Raw genomic sequence first — 16,123 nt, 5'->3', positions numbered from 1 at the left:
GCCCTGTTCTTCATTCTATTCTCTACACAACAGAGTTTTGTCCTTTAAAAATATGTCAGATCGAAACCCTTTGTACAAAACCCTCTGGTGGCTTCCCATCCACTCAGAGTTGTTCACGGCTATATATCCAAGATGAGAACAGTATCTGCCATCTAGAAGGTGCTCAGTGAATACTGCTGATTAGTAAATGAAAGAAAAACGGCCAAAGTCACAGAGCGAGGACTACACAAATCTTCCACTATTCTTTGATAAGGAGACCAGATTTACAACAGCCAAAAATCCACAGGAGAGAAAATTCTTCAATTTTATTTTGCATAACTAAATTTTATAACACACAATCAATACTATGTTGAATTTCTAACAACAAATTAAAATGAAAATGTCATTTTATAAAGCTATGAAATCTCACACTAGCTTATATGAACATCACACATTTGGCAGCATGGGCAATTACTAGTTTAATTATCACCGCACTGGTACTCAGATCTTCAGTGTGACTCTTCTGCATTCAGTGATATGATGTCACAGTATCTCAAGACTACCGCACATGTGGCTGGCCCCGTGGGCAAGTGGTTAAGTTCGCGTGCTCTGCTTTGGCGGCCCAGGGTTTCGCTGGTTCGGATCTTGGGTGCTGACATGGCACCGCTCGTCAGGCACATTGAGGTGGCATCCCACATGCCACAACTAGAAGGACCTACAACTAAAAAATATATAACTATATACTGGGGGGATTCGGGGAGAAAAAAAGCAGAAAAAAAAAAGACTACCGCAGGCATAAAGGACAAAGGCTCTAAGAGATTCGGAACCAAGTACCTAGAAGAAAGGGTGATAGGCATTTCTGAATCTCCCACACTGGCACTACACCAACCATCTGAAAGAGGAATTAAGTTTCTAAATGTTACATGTAACAGCAGAAAGGTTAGATTCAGAATTGTCTCCTGCCAAAATTACAAGGAAAGACTCTCAGAGTTGAGTTAAAATGTTGACTGTTTTCAGATCAGAGTGAGACTAATGCTAACATTATCCATCATTACAGAATTTTCTCACAAAAATGTTTTAGAGCTAAAAACAAAAACTCTAAATTTCTCTTTATTCAGTTCCTTCAAAAAACACTTCTACTATCTCCACAAAAGCCCTAAATCAGGGCCAGCCCGGTGGTGCAGCAGTTAAGTTCACACGTTCTGCTTCTCGGTGGCTCGGGGTTCACCAGTTCGGATCCCAGGTGCGCACATGGCACCACTTGGCAAAGCCATGCTGTGGCAGGCATCCCACATATAAAGTAGAGGAAGATGGGCATGGATGTTAGCTCAGGGCCAGTCTTCCTCAGCAAAAAGAGGAGGATTGGCAGTAGTTAGCTCAGGGCTAATCTTCCTCAAAAAAAAAAAAAAGCCCTACATCTCTTTAAGTCACAATAATAAATGCACAGAATTTTAATAGCTGGCCTTAAAGGAAACTTAATTCAACCCTCAACTTCCTTCCTTTTACAAGTGAAAAGATTACTTGGTAGATAATAAGTGAATGAAGAAGACTTGTTAAATGAACAATCAAATGAATAAAGAAATGAATGAAGATCTAAAAAGGGTGCCTGACTCTTTTAGGATCTGACAATTAATGGAAAAATTCAGGATTAGCCAAAATTAGCTTTCTAGATTCTCCTGGAGCCGGCATGGAAGTAGAGGAAACTGAGATTTGAGCCAAACTTGGCTTTCTAGAGTCTCCTGGAGTGTGCATGGAAGTGGAGGAAACCAAGATTTGAAAACCTGATCTGGGTCCTCAGGAAAACCTTAACCAAAATTCGTTAAAGCCAGTTTCCTTTAGCTCTTAGAAAAGTGCTTGATAACATAAATTTTGCCAAGACCCATCTTCTTGGAAACCAAAAGGCAGAACTGTCCAGTGTTTCTTTTTTCCTCTACACAAAGAATATTTAATATAGCACTATTTTCATAATAAACAACTACAGTTGTTTTGCATCAGAAGTAAAACAGGCCTTTGACTAAAGAAAAATCCAACTAGATAAGGGGAATAGAACCCGAAAAGAACCACATCAATCGCAAGCAGAGCTTCAGCCACAGGAAAGCAGGAGCCAGTGAAGCAGCCACCAGCCCCTGGCATACAGTGGGAGTCAATAAATACTCACGGGATAGAAGAGTAAGTTACTCCCTAGAGATTCACCCACACAGGCATGAATTTATTTGGTCACTATTTAAACAAATCTTTACTACAGTCCTACTATATGCAAGCATACTACATTTTGCTCCATAGAAATTCTACCAAATATCCCTTCAAGTAATACAGCCAACCACAGTTATCCCCACAGTTTTAAGAAGGTGAGAAAGCATGTCTTAAGTAGCCTAAATCACTTACTAAAGCAGCCACTTAATTTGCTCTTCTGGCTCCAATCTCTCGCCTTCACTTCATCCTACACAACCCAGCCAGGTTAATTTTCTGTTCTTTGCACATCCTAGACAATGAAACAGCACTGTGGCTAAGTATTCTAGCTCTGTATGTGACTCACTGCTATTCAACGAGCACATATGGAAAATCAGAAACTACTGAATTGAAATAGGAAAGGCAATACAGTGTCAAGGAAAAAATAGCACGCAAGAATTCTTACAATAACTGATACCACTGAAAATCTTGAGATTACTACTAGAGGCTTTCATTAAACAACTCCCTTGAGCACTGTGGTACAACTGACCCAGATGGTTTTGGGTATTTATACCCACTGGGGTACACATACAATCTTCACGATCAATTCAGGGTCCACTGGCTTTCCCAAGCCTCTGGACTCAGTATCTGTGATAGTGCTTTACAAACCAGGAAGTGCTAGACACACAGCTCTGGCTAAACTAGTTGCCAATCGATAGCCTTGCATACATTCTGCCATTTAAATCACCTTACCGCCTTTAAGTGCGACTAATCCCCTCAAAAAAATGAAAAAATTTTAAATTGTTTTCCCTATTGTCAATTTCCCTATTACTTCTCTGTTACTCAACACCTCGAATCTATAGCATAAATTAAAAGTAAGTGCAATTCATACTTCCTAATTTCAAAATATATTACAAAGCTAACGTAACCAAAACAGTGTAGTACTGGAATAAAGACAAACAGACTAACGGAACAGAACAGAGCACTCAGATATAAGGCCTCACACATATGGTCAATTGATCTTCAACAAAGGTGCCAAGACCGCTCTGTAGGAAAAGGACAGTCTTCAGCAAATGGTGTTGAGAAAACTGGATATCCACATGTGAAAGAATGAAGTTAGACCCTTATCTTATGCCATATACAAAAATTAACTCAAAACAGATTAAAGACCTAACATAAGAACTAGAACTATAAAACTTCTAGAAGAAAACGTAGGGGGAAATCTTCATGACACTGGATTTGGCAATGATTTCTTGGATATGATGCCAAAAGCATAGGCAACAAAAGCAAAAATAGACAAATGGGGAGCCAGCCTAGTGGCATGGTGGTTGAGTTCGTGCACTCTGCTTCAGCAGCCTGGGGTTCACAGGTTCGGATCTAGGCGCGGACCCACACACCGTTGATCAAGCCATGCTGTGGCAGCATCCCACATACAAAATAGAGGAAGACTGACACACATGTTAGCTCAGGGACAATATTCCTCAAGCAAAAAAAGGAGGAAGACTGGCAACAGATGTTAGCTCTGAGCCAATCTTCCCTACCAAAAAAAAAAAAGACAAATGGGACTACATCAAATTTAAAAACGTTTGTGCATCAATAGAGTGAAAAATTAACCTACAGAACAGGAGAAAATATTTGTAAATCATATATCTGATGAAGTTAATATCCAGAATATATAAAGAACTCCTACAACTCAACAACAAAAAATCAAATAACGTGATTGAAAAATGGGCAAAAGACTTGAATAGACAACTTTCCAAAGATGATATACAAATGGCCAACAGGTATATGAAATATGCACAACATCACTTATCATCAGAGAAATACAAATCAAAACCATAAAATATAACCTCACACACATTAGGATGGCTATCAAAAAAACAGAAAGAAGCGTTTACAAGGATGTGGAGAAATTGTAAACTTTGTGCATGCTGGTAGGAATGTAAAACCACTATGGTTTTACAACCACTATGAAAAATAATATGGAGATTACTCAAAAAATTAAAAAGAGAACTACCATATGATCCAGCAATCCGACTTCTGGGTATATATCCAAAAGCAAAGTTTCAAAGATATATTTGTATACCCATGTTTACAGCAGGATTATTCACATTAGCCAAGAGGTGGAAGCAACCCGAATGTCCACCAATGGATGCATGGATAAACAAAATGTGGAACATATGTACAATGGAATATTATTGAGCCTTAAAAGAGAAGGAAATCTTGTCACATGCCAACATGTATGAACCTTGAGGACATTATGCTAAGTGAAATAAGCCAGTCATGAAAAGACAAATACAGGCATACCTTGAAGATACGGAGGGTTCAGTTCCAGACCATCGCAATAAAGTGAGTATCCCAGTACAGTGACTCACCCAAATTTTCTGGTTTCCCAGTGCACATAAAAGTTATGTTTACACTATACTGTAGTTGATGAAGCGTGCAATAGCATTATGTCTAAAAAGTAACGTACATACCTTAAATTAAAAATACTTCATTGCTAAAAAATGCTAACCATCATCTGAGCCATCAGTGAGTTGTAATCTTTTTGCTGGTGGAGGGTCTTCCCTTGGTGTTGACGGCTGCTGACTGATCACAGTGGTGACTGCTGAAGGCTGGGATGACTGTGGCAAGTTCTTAAAATAAGACAACAAACAAGTCTGCCTTGGTTGACTCTCCTTCATGAATGATTTCTCTGCAGCATGTGATGCTCTTTGACAGCACGTTACCCACAACAGAACTTCTTTCAAAACTGGAGTCAATCCTCTCAAACCCTGGACGCTGCTTTATCAACTAAGTTTATGTCATATTCTAAATCCTTTGTTGTCATTTCAATAATCTTCACGGCCTCTTCACCAGCAGTAGATTCCACCTCAAGAAACCTGTGTTTGCTCATCCGTAAGAAGCAACTCCTCATTCATTTAAGTTTTATCATGAGGTTGCAGTCATGCAGTCACAGCTTCAGGCCTCACTTTCAATTCTAGTCCTCTTGCTATTTCCACCACATCTGCATTAACTTCCTCCACTGAAGTCTTGCACCCCTCAAAATCACTCATGAGGGTTGGAATCGACTTCTTCCAAACTCCTGTTAATGTTGCTATTTTGACCTCTTCCCATGAACCATGAATGTTCTCAACGGCATCTAGAACAGTGAATCCTTTCAAAAAGGTTTACAACTGACTTCGCTCAGATCTATCAGAGGAACCACTATCCATGGCAGCTACAGCCTTATGAAACATATTTCTTAAATAATAAGACTGGAAAGTCAAAATTAGTCCTTGATCCATGGGCTGCAGAATGGATGTTGTGTTAGCAATCAGGAAAACAACATCAATCTCACTGGACGTCTCCATCAGAGCTCTTGAGTGATCAGGTGCATTGTCAGTGAGCAGTAATATTTTGAAAGGAATCTTTTTTTCTGAGCAGTAGGTCTCAAGAGCAGGCTTAAAATATTCAGTAAACCATGCTGTAAGAGCACAGGCAGAGTAGATTCAGCATAATTCTTAAAGACCCTAGGATTTTTGGAATGGCAAATGAGCAGTGGCTTCAACTTAAAGTCACCAGCTGCATTAGCTGCTAACAAGAGAGTCAGCCTGTCCTTTGAAGCTTTGAAGCCAGGCATGGACTTCTCCTCTCTAGCTATGAAAGTCCTAGATGGCATCTTCTTCCAATACAAAGCTGTTTCATCTACTCTGAAAACCTGTTGTTTAGTGTAGCCATCCTCCTTAATGATCTTAGCTAGATCTTCTGGAGAACTTGCTGCAGCTTCCACACCAGCATCTGCTGCTTCACCTGCACTTTTATGTCATGGATACAGCTTCTTTCCTTAAGCCTCATGAGCCAACTCTGCTGGCTTCAAACTTTTCTTCTGTAGCGTCCTCACCTCTCTCAGCCTTCACAGAATTGAAGAGAGTGAGGGCCTTGCTCTGGATTAGGCTTTGGCTTAAGGGAATGTTGTGGCTGGTTTGATCTTCTATCCAGACCGCTAAGACTTACTCCACATCAGCAATAAGGCTGTTTCACTTTCTCATCATTTGTGTGTTCACTGGAGTAGCACTTTCAATTTCCTTCAAGAACTTTCCCTTTGCGTTCACAACTTGACTAACGATAGAATCGTAACATCAAAGATCACTGATCACCATAACAAACATAATAATAATGAAAAAGTTTGAAATATTGCAACAATTAACAAAATATAACACAGAGACAGGAAGTGAACAAACACTGTTGGAAAACTAGTGAGCTAGATGGGCTCAACGCAGGACCGTCTCCAACCTTCAATCTGTAAAAAGTGCAGTATCTGTGGCCCAATAAAACCAGTTACACCTGTACCGAACGACTCCACTTATACGAAGTATCTAAAGCAGTGAAATTCACAGAAACAGAAAGTAGAATGGGGGTAGCCAGGGATAGTGTATAGTTTCAGATTTGCAAGATGAAGAAGTTCTAGAAATCTGATTCACAACAATGTGAATATACTTAACACTACTGAACTGAACACTTAAAAATGGTTAAGATGGTAAATTTTATGTTTTTTACCACAATAAAAAAATTAAGTGCTAACATACAATTCCAAATTGAATTTACATGTTCTACCCCGACTGCAGGAATCTAAGCAGGCTGACCCTTTTAGCTGTTGGCAGTCATTTCTAGATTTTTTCCAAGTTGTCTTTTTTAATCAATAGGACTGTACATAGGATCAGAGCCTCTCCTTTTCACCCATCCAAAATGAAGTTTCCGTAACCCCCAGTCAGCTGCTGTCTGGTTTAAACCCACTACTTGTCTGCCTCACTGCCAAGGATAGATCCAGAAATGATATAAAAGCCATTCAGTTCTCAACTGGGTGGGGGAGAAGCATAACAGAATCACCTACTGAGTTTCCTCAAATCCCCCTGATATCGATCATGCTCCCCCAGAGAAAAGCCCAGAGTTCTGCCATCTTCTGTGCTCTCCACCAAAGCACTCAACTGCTCCTCCAAACACACATCCTACCAAAACCGCCGAAAACCCCTATTTTAAAACACTACCTTGAAAATGGCCTTAAGAACAATCCCACCAAATGCAATTATTAGGCTGAGGTTCTTGAACTTTTAATAAGCCTTTTCTGTGAATCCTATAACTCTCCATAACCTATCATTTATCGGCCGAAACATTATATTTTGTTATGCAATTACTATTCCTCATTTCCCATTACAAAAGATCAGCACGAAGATCCTAATTAAGAAAATTAAGTAACACTGAGACTCTTCGAAGAATTACAGGCATTTCCCAAACTGGAAAAGAGACAAGGGTTAAGAACCACATTCTGTGTCAGCCGGGGCAAGCCTTCCCAACAGCTTTCCTAAGGGCCCACTCTGAGCCAGGAGTCTAAACCCCATTCATCCCCACCCCAAACACGATACACACAGAGCTCACTCTCTTTGCACATGAAATACCAGCTCCTGAGAAGTCAGATGCTGGCAAAACATATTGGCAGAACCTTCTGAGGTCTTCATTGGAGCAGCCAGAAGAATAACCCAGTAAGAGGGAGAAGTTAAATCAACTACACTTAACATCATTTCAAGAGTAAGAACACGTGTTTTGGAGGTCTTCAAAAGAAAAAGCAGTATGGTTCCAACAAGTCACAAACTTACACTTCTTGCAAAGATATGGGAAAATACTGCTTACCAGTTTTTCCCTAGGTACACACAGGTGAAGGAAGCAGTAAAAGTTAGTCAAATAGGTGAAAATTTTAGAAGCTTCCATTAATTTATGATCATCTATCTCATAGGCATCTTCTTATAAGTACTCTCTCTTCTTGAAGGCGTGAGACACCGTAGTTCGCTTATCAGCTGCTTCTCTGAGCTCATCAAGAACTAAAAAGAAACTTGAAAAACCAAAGAGTCAATCAATTCTGGGAACTAAGACTGTTAAAGGAAATGTGAGGTGCTCACAGTGTATCAAACTAGAACAGCTATCTAGGCAAATAATTTAGAACACGAAAAAAATGAATTACAGAAAGACAGGAGAGGAGCCAAAGGAAAAGATACCAATCATAGTCAAGGCTTGATTATAGGAACACGATCACTCAGCACCAAGCCCTCTGCTTTGTATTTCTCGACAGCTTTCTTCTGAGTACCTCAGAACCCACTCTAAAAGGAAGCAAGACGCAGAACCACAAAATCTAATCAATGACTATAGCTGTAGCTCTGGTAAAAGGCTTTGTGGAAACAGAAAAGAGGAATAACCCAAGTTAACGCTCATGTCTGCGAAATTCATTTAACCTGGACCTGCTCTGGAGGAGGAGGGAGAAGGAAGCCAGCGGCTGCCGAGGCTGGATGCCTGTCTGCTCCAGTTGCCTCTGAGTGACCCCTGTGTTTGTGCAAACCAGCAGCCCTCCCACTCCAAGCCAGGTTCTCCAGCAAGCATGCATTCTCCTCCTGCCTCTCCTGCGCTGAAAAACGGGAAATCTAACATTATGTAATTGCCCGTTTCCCACAATTTAAAGTTAGGCATACTACAGTCCTAATTAGAGGGAGAACTTGGTGCAACAGGACAAGTAACAAATTAGAAATCTACAGGCTGAAAATCCTCATCCCAGACCTCTGGAGGGAAAGGGACCAGCTTCGCCTGACTCTCTGGCACACCCATCAAGGCACTGCTATTTACGAAGCTCCAACAAAGACTAAAGAAACCCGTGACATTCCTCCGTGTCATTTTGGTGTCATCTCTCTAGATCTTCAAGAAAACACTCACTTTCTCTTCCAACAGGGATTACCTTACTCTCCCCAGGCCAGAATAAAGAAAATAAGAGGTGGACTGTCACAGCTTCCTCTACTCTCAAAATACAGACCCCAATGGACTGACTTGCCCCCATGATCACAAACCACGTCAAACTCATGTTATTTCATCTGTCCTTCAACTCGTCTGTGTTTAAGAAGTCCAAAGCCGAGGGAATCATTCCCAGGTTGCTATGACTCACTGCACAGCCCACCAAAAAAAATAAACAAGCTATCATCTAGAATTATTAACTCATATATAACTTTTGGAAAACAAAGAGCCACCTAAGTGCGTGGCTGCATTTTCCTTTTTCTTTCCTCAGGTAGGCACAGAAAAAAATGAAAAGCAAACATCCAATGAGGCCAATTTATTTCCCACACCAAAAAAGGAGAAGTGCAGTAGCTAGAAGGCTGGATTGTCACTCTCAAGTGACAATGGAACACCCGTATTTTAACTAGCACCGTATATGGAACAAGACACGAACTTTTGTGTGAGCACTAAAAGAACAACATAAGGCTTAACCCTCCCCGGAAAAGGGAGAGCCCCTCACCTCAAGGGCGGTCACCCAAACGACAGGGATGTTTCTTCTCTCCTGGCTCAGATTACACAGTGGAAGGCAGGATGGTGCGATACAAATCAGTCATTTTCAACAGGAAGCTCCTTCCACCTGACCCTTCCCCCCCCCCACCCAGTTCCTGGTCACCCTTACATGTAGCTGTGGGAGAAGGTCTGAAAGTTGCCACTATCCCAGAAATAAAGAAGCTACAACTACTTTCTTTTAAAAATGGAAAATGAGCTTAAGAAGGGAAGAAAATGGTAAACCACAACAAATTAAGCTTGGCTTCTCTAAGGAACGTTCAAGTATATTACGCTCTGAGTTAATAAAGATTCCTTAAAAAAAAAAAAAGCATACAGGCACTACCATGTACATACTTTAACTCATAATTTCTTTTTCCATAACTTTGTAATTTGAGTAACTCTAAAGTTAGTCACGAAACACTACATCAATGCTGTTTTCATAGCTTTTCAATCTTAATGGAAATTTTGTTTGTTTCCATAAGTTTTGCTGCTTCTCATTTTAGACATTTAATAAATGCTGAACGCACAAGGGTTGGGGGAGCAAACAGATTTTAACACATAGATTCTAAAGTAGAAAAAAATCCAGGAAACAAAGGAATATAGTTAAGTCTCAAAACCTGCCTTCCAGTCACCACCTGATCACTAACTAGTTCTTCTAAAACCTTCCTCAAATCACTTCGACTTTCTGGGCTTCAGTTTCCTCATCTGTCAAATGAGGAGGAAGATGGGCCAAATGATTTATGCTCCAAATAACCTTCTAGCTCCAACAGTCTATGAATCAGTTCATCGGAAAGTAAGAAAATGCAACTTCAAATAAGATGATATGCTTTGCAAAGTACTTCCATACATATATTCTCATTAACTTTTGCAGCAAAGCTGGGAAGCAAGTATCGTGCCCATCTCTGCAGAAAAAGACAGTTTTTCAGAAAAAGGTTCAATTATTTTTTAAGACCCTATAGTGGAAAACTTGAAACCCAGACACTCTGAAGGCAGATACTAGGCTCCATTATTTTATTTTTATTTTTTTTAAAGATTTTATTTTTTCCCTTTTTCTCCCCAAGCCCCCCGGTACATAGTTGTATATTCTTAGTTGTGGGTCCTTCGAGCTGTGGCAGGTGGGACGCTGCCTCAGCGTGGTTTGATGAGCAGTGCCATGTCTGCGCCCAGGATTCGAACCAACAAAACACTGGGCCGCCTGCAGCGGAGCGTGCGAACTCAACCACTCGGCCTCGGAGCCAGCCCCTAGGGTCCATTATTTTAAAAATTAACTTAAATAAGTTAACAATAAAAAATAACTGATTGTCTGCTACACAGAACCTTTATGGGGGCATCAGGGTATCAGGACACAAAACCAGGAAAGGTCACTACAAATGGCCCCAGTGGACTGTCAGGTCCATGTGACCAGGAACACACTTTCACTCACCACTGGAATCACAGAACCCAAAAGCACGCCTCCCACACAGAGGCACTCAATAAAGGCCGTCTGACCACCACAAATTTCAAAAGGTTACAAATATAGTGATGTTATAGAGGAAAAAATTTTTCTGAGTTTGAGACATGAACTTCCGTGATTTGAGTCAAAAGAAAGAAAGAAGCATGCTATATCAGAGCTCGAGCCCTCCGTTATGGGAATGAGTCTATTTGTGTTCCTCAGAGAAAGTCCAGCTTGGTCAGTGAACCAAAAGGCTCAAATCTGAGATGTCACTTGAAAATCTTCAGGATATTCGTCCTTCATGTGTGCACTGATGTGGACCAATAGAAATGACCACACGACTAGGAGGACTGATAGGAAACACAACTTTGCCCTAAAGTGAAAAGATTCAAGGATTCTTTACTCCTATACTGTTCTACCTCTCCTCACGCTCCTGCCTCACAGCTCAGAGACAGAAAAACAACTATTTACTGAAAAATTCAAACTGCAAATACACATCTCAACTCATACTCAACCAAGACTCCTCCAAAGTCTACAAAACCCCAATTTCCAAGCAATCTTCAATCTATGGCTTCAAGAAAGTTACTAGAAGGTGTTTTTAAAAAGTTGTTAAAAAAAAAAAATCAAGGAGGGGGAGGAGAGGAGGGCTGTAAATTACACATATAATCAAAGCAAAAGCAAAGTAAATACGAAAGGCAGAAAACAGTGAAAGGAAAGAGTTAAAAGAAACTCAATACGAAATTTCAATGAGATGCTTTGAAATTCTTTCAAGGCTCAAGTCAACCCAGCCCTGGAATCCTACGATGAAGTCACAACTAACACAACTAACCCTGCCTGACTTCAGACACAGAAAGTTCACTGCACCAGAATTGCAATCTCCAACTCCAGCAGCAACCAGGCACTACAGAGAAGCTAACAGCAACACCTACTGTCTGTCTTGAGCCACTCGCCGAACTCGTTCTCTCAGTCAGCTGGAGAAGTCTAATGACAGTCAACTTCACGAGTCCTTTACTTAAGCATAATGAGATAAGAAAATAAGTTGTCAGCCACATAAAACCATTCATTCCCCCCAAATCTCTTATTCTGCCCCTAACCATTTAGGTGCAAATCCTCACCCAAATCATTTTAAATGCATTGTTAATTGCTAGTATATATGCTTAGTATAAATACTTTATTCCATGGGAAAAATGTTTTCATATTAATATTCTCATTAATAACTGGTATGTCATCTAATAGTTGGACGCATCAGTGACCATAAACTGCTTTCTGTAAACCTTTTATTTGAGCCTACTGCTGTCACCACTGTTCTACATTATTCCCATCAGCTTTTTTTCCCCTTCATCCTGGTAAAGGTGGCTTAATTGCAGCTTTCAGAAAAATGAAAAAGGGCAAGGTGAAAGTCGTTAAATCAGGCTTATACAGAAATTAATACTGTTACTAAACTGGCCGCAGAGAATGATTGTACAGGACTTAAACTTGTCGTTTTCCAAAAGATTAAGTCAGAGAATTTTTGCCTTGGATGATTATTCCATATGAGAAAACAAGAGAAAGTTGACACAACTCCCACAGAGTACCAGTATAAAAACAACGGCTTTAAGAATCTGAGTCAGAGTTTCAACATGAAAGGTCTGCTTTATAGAGGAAACGCCAACCCCAGTTCATCCAGATAGACCTGGAACCTGATGAAAGTCGACACCTTCACTCTGAAATTTGCATCGCATCACTGGCTTCCAGTTTAGAAATACTGTCGTTTAGCAGGTAGTAAGAATTTCAGCGAAGGCTGCGTCTAAAGTACTCGTCATGAAAATAAAATCTATAAGGTAAACGCAGTCTAGGAGCCATCAGTGCCCAAACGCTCCCCTTGAAATATATATACCAACTACCCGATTAAACATCTTCCTTGAAAGTGAGCCATCTCCCTTGTCTCTAGATTTTCCACACAATGAAATTTCAACCTGTCCACCACAATTACTTGTCCGCCTAGAAATGCCGTGGAGTGATAGGGAGCCTCGCATATTTCCTTTAAGGTCAGGAGAGAAGTTGAAAACAGACGGGGCGAAGGAGGAAAAGTTCTTTTTGCAGGACCCTCACGCGTCCCCAGCCCTTTCGAGGTTTACTTGCTCCAAGGAAAGCAGGTTAAAGCATCCCAGACTTTCACTCCACTAAGACCCCCAGGAGAGAAACTAACCACCCGCGGCCACCGAGCTGCTCTTCTCCCTCTCCGGAGAGTAAACCTCTCGGCCTGTCCCTTCCACCAGCACAGCCTGCAAAGCGCTCACCCAGGTGACTGAAGGGGAAGGGTCGCCCGGTGGAGATGAGAGCGGTGGGGTGGGCGCAGCCACCCCGACGGGAGCGCGGGTCTCCCGGCTTCTCGCACAGGAGCCTGGCCCCGGGTTGTGCAGATTCGGATTCCGAGATGCGTGCGCGCGCGCCAGGCGCTGTGCAGCCTGGACTCACCCCCGCGGGGCTGCGCTATCAGCACGCCACCAAATCGGAAATCAAACTTTGACCGGCCTCCGGGTGTCCTGCTCCGGGCCCTGGACCCAATCCCCGGCCAGAAAGGGAGGGGGGGCTGTCAACAGTCCTGCACCCGTGCTCCCCTGCCCGGCCCCGAGGCACGGGGGCCACTTACCGCTGGGCCCGGCCTCCGGGTGCCGCCGCGCGTCCGGGGCGCGTCCGCCGCGCGCTCTCCCTGGGGAGAAAGAGAAACCGTGTAGACGGTCGGCGCGCGCTCCTCGCCGCCTCCTCTGCGGAGAACGGCAGGCAGCGAGGCCGGGCCGGGGCGGGCGCCGAACGCAGGGGGGTCCGGGGAGGCGGGGGCGGAATGTGCCCAACTCCGGAGCCTGGCTCCGAGGGGGACCCGGAATGCAGGCTGGAGAGCTGCCGGTGGGGGCCGCGCTCCTGGCAAAGTGGGGCGGCGGAGGTGCCCCCGTCCCCCCGGCATCAACTATTGTCTGGGCGCCCGGGTCTCCGCTCGCGCCGCCTCCGAGGCTCAGCGCCCCCCATTCCGCCCGCCTGCCCCCAGGAGAAAGAGCGGAGGGGGCGGCCGGCGCGGAGAGCGAGCGCGACGCGGCTGCGAGTCCAGGGTCCGGAGGTCGGAGGTGGGCGCGGGGGAAAGGGGAGGTGCGTGCCGAGTGGGGGAGGGGACAGGTAACTGCAGAAGGGGGCGGAAGGCCCGGGAGGACCCGTGGGGGGAGGAAATGGGGAGGGAGCCAGGGAGGCGGGAGAGGATGAAGTGGCTCGGGGGCGGCCTCTGAAGCCCAGACCTGGCCCTCCCCGGGGACCCTCCTCCCAGACTCGGCGCCGCACTGACTTTTTCGCTCACTCGCTCACGCACGCACTGAACTCCCTCACAAAGTTGCCGGCGGTGGCGGCGCCGCACTCGCCCTTCCCTCCCCTCCCCTCCCCGCCCCATTCCTTCCCCTCCTTCCCTCCCTCCCGCCCCAAGTCTCGGGTGAGATCACTGCTGGGCCGCTGAGCGCGGCGCGCAAATCTCGCGAGAGAAGCGGCAGCGCAGCCCCGCCGGCGGGGGAAGTGGAAGGACTCGGAGGAAGGTGGGGGACCGTGGAACTCCTAGTTGCTATGACGATGGCAAAGCCCTGGATTCCTGTCTCCTGCAGAGAGCAGAGGCAGCAGACGTGGGTGCAGTTTTCAACCTGCCCCCTCCCTTGCCTGGCCCTCTAATGGTGGGGAAAGCGAGAGCTAGAAGCGTAAGGAGGATTTTTAAACCTGTTCGAGAAGTTAGCTGTAGAAGACCGGCGTCATGATATCTGGCCCAATTTGGCAAATGAGGCTAATTGAGTTTTTTTTTTTCAGATGTTCTGGGGCAGATTTCTGCAATAGAAGCCAGCGCAAATCTGTACCAAATTCCTACTGTATATTCAGTTTTTCAACCTTCCCGTCTAAGCTCATCCCCAACCCCCACTCCATACGCTCCCTCTCTCCTCCTCCCCCGCCCCACCTTCCCATCACCACCACCACCAGACTGGGCTCCTTGAGGATCTGCCTTATTCATTTTCGCATTCTCAGCGCCTCCACAGGCTTGGTACACAGTAGGTATTTACTTAAGGTCTGTTGGGGAAAAAAGTGAACGCAGCAGTCTGTACGTGTCCTCAGCACTTCCCTTTCCCTCTGTAGAGTACTTAGGCTTAGAATATGTTTGTGCTCCACAGTCATGTTTTTTACTCTGTTACTATCCTCCCATTTCTGTTCACACAGAATGTGTCTGTTTTTCAATAGTTATAATCCCTCTTTTCTCCATCTTTGTCTTATAAAAACTCTATAGAGAGGGGGCTTTTAAAAAAAAACCATTAAGCTTTTTCAGACGCCTGCATACCTGCTCCAAAATACTGTTAAGGATCAAGGTGAAATCTTTTCAGCCCCTTCCTTTAACTGTAGAAACTTGTCTTTGGAGGCATTATATAGTTACTGCCTGAATAAAATGGATACCGTGAATACAAGTTAAGCTTAAACTATAGCTTTCAAAATGGAAGAGTAAAAATAGATTCCATGGTATGCGAATTACATCTCAATTTAAAAAGTAGATTCCATCTTATTTACATCAATATGGGAAAATCCTTATTTAATTCACTCCCATAGAACTAGAAACCTAAGAAAGTACTTGAAGACTAGGCAGTTAAGACTTTCTTAGGTCATTTGCAAACTTAAATCCTATGTTATTGAAAGTTTTTGTAGTAGAAACCTAAGTGATACAGTGATAAACAGCACTGAACAAAGTCAGGAAACTAGGTTGGAGTTTTTCTGTGTCACTAATAATCGAGTCTTCTTGAGAAGTTATTTAATCTCTCTGATTTTTCATCTGTAAAAGGAGAGTGTATCCCAGATGGTAGGTCATCACAGCTTTAAACTTCTATGGCTCTTAAACCTATAAAAATTTGCAATAAATGACATATTTTCCTCTTACATCAAACAAAAAAGCAAATGAGTGTTTCATTTTATAGTACGTCAGTTTCACAAAGTTTAGCTACATGTTGACAAGTTGATTTTAAAGTTTCTCTTGTCTCAACTATAAAAAACAATAAAATATTGATCATGCTCCAGTAATGTCAAAGGGAACCCATTGTTCATGATTTGTTTTCACACTAACTCAAAACAGATTTTTTGCTATTTAATAAATATGCTAACTCAAACCAAAGACTAAATACATCCACACCCCCACCCAAATAACCATAAAAAGGAAGGGAG

At 43.1% G+C, this 16,123-nt stretch overlaps 1 protein-coding gene across 38 annotated transcripts in view; it reads right to left on the bottom strand.

Annotated features, from left to right (window-relative positions):
• The window catches only part of SIPA1L1 (signal induced proliferation associated 1 like 1), a 360,404-nt gene extending 346,050 nt beyond the window's left edge, over positions 1-14,354 (bottom strand). For 5 of the 38 annotated variants that reach the window (XM_070593972.1, XM_070593960.1, XM_070593977.1 and 2 more), the window contains exon 1: positions 13,198-14,021. The gene's annotated coding sequence lies outside the window, so the exon portion shown is untranslated. Of the gene's footprint in view, positions 1-7,815; positions 8,015-11,847; positions 11,930-13,197; positions 14,075-14,184 lie in introns of those variants that run through there. The other 33 variants (XM_070593950.1, XM_070593969.1, XM_070593951.1 and 30 more) reach the window with 18 other exon arrangements.
• Positions 14,355-16,123: the final 1,769 nt, after the last annotated feature.

This window comes from Equus przewalskii, chromosome 25 (assembly GCF_037783145.1).
Source record: "Equus przewalskii isolate Varuska chromosome 25, EquPr2, whole genome shotgun sequence".
Taxonomy (NCBI): Eukaryota; Metazoa; Chordata; class Mammalia; order Perissodactyla; family Equidae; genus Equus; species Equus przewalskii.
This window is presented reverse-complemented; position numbering and strand designations above follow the sequence as displayed.